The following is a 523-nucleotide window of genomic DNA, read 5'->3' on the forward strand; positions in this document are numbered from 1 at the left end:
GAATAAATTAATCAATAATAATAAGAACGGTTCGATAATTGGTATGATTTTTAAAACCTTGTTCTACAAGACCCAGTGTAGCCGGGATCTGGCAATGGCTTAGAATCGGTCCGGTTGAAATTAAACCGGGTAAAAGCCGAAAAGGAAAATAATCAAAATCAATGTTCTGAAAATCGGTTCGAACCGGCCAGTCGAACCGATCGAACCGTGAACCGAAAGTTAAAACGGTTCGGACAATGAAAAAACCGTAAAATATGAGAACCGGAATTGAACCGGTGAACCGGTCGGTAACCGATCGGTCGAACCGAACCGTTACCCGGCCGGTTTTTGAGCTTAGCAGCAAAACGCTGCCGTTTGGAGCTCTGGAACAGTTGAAGTGTTGAACCCTAAATGGCTAAATCAATGTGATGAACAGCAACACTGAGGGTAGTCTTCTCTGCAATGTTCTGAAAATCAGACCGGACTGTCCGGTCGAACTGGTTCAACCGGGAACCGGCAAAGAAAACGGTCCGGTTCCGCAAAA

The sequence above is a fragment of the Arachis duranensis genome, chromosome 6 (genome assembly GCF_000817695.3).
Source record: "Arachis duranensis cultivar V14167 chromosome 6, aradu.V14167.gnm2.J7QH, whole genome shotgun sequence".
NCBI classification, from domain to species: domain Eukaryota; kingdom Viridiplantae; phylum Streptophyta; class Magnoliopsida; order Fabales; family Fabaceae; genus Arachis; species Arachis duranensis.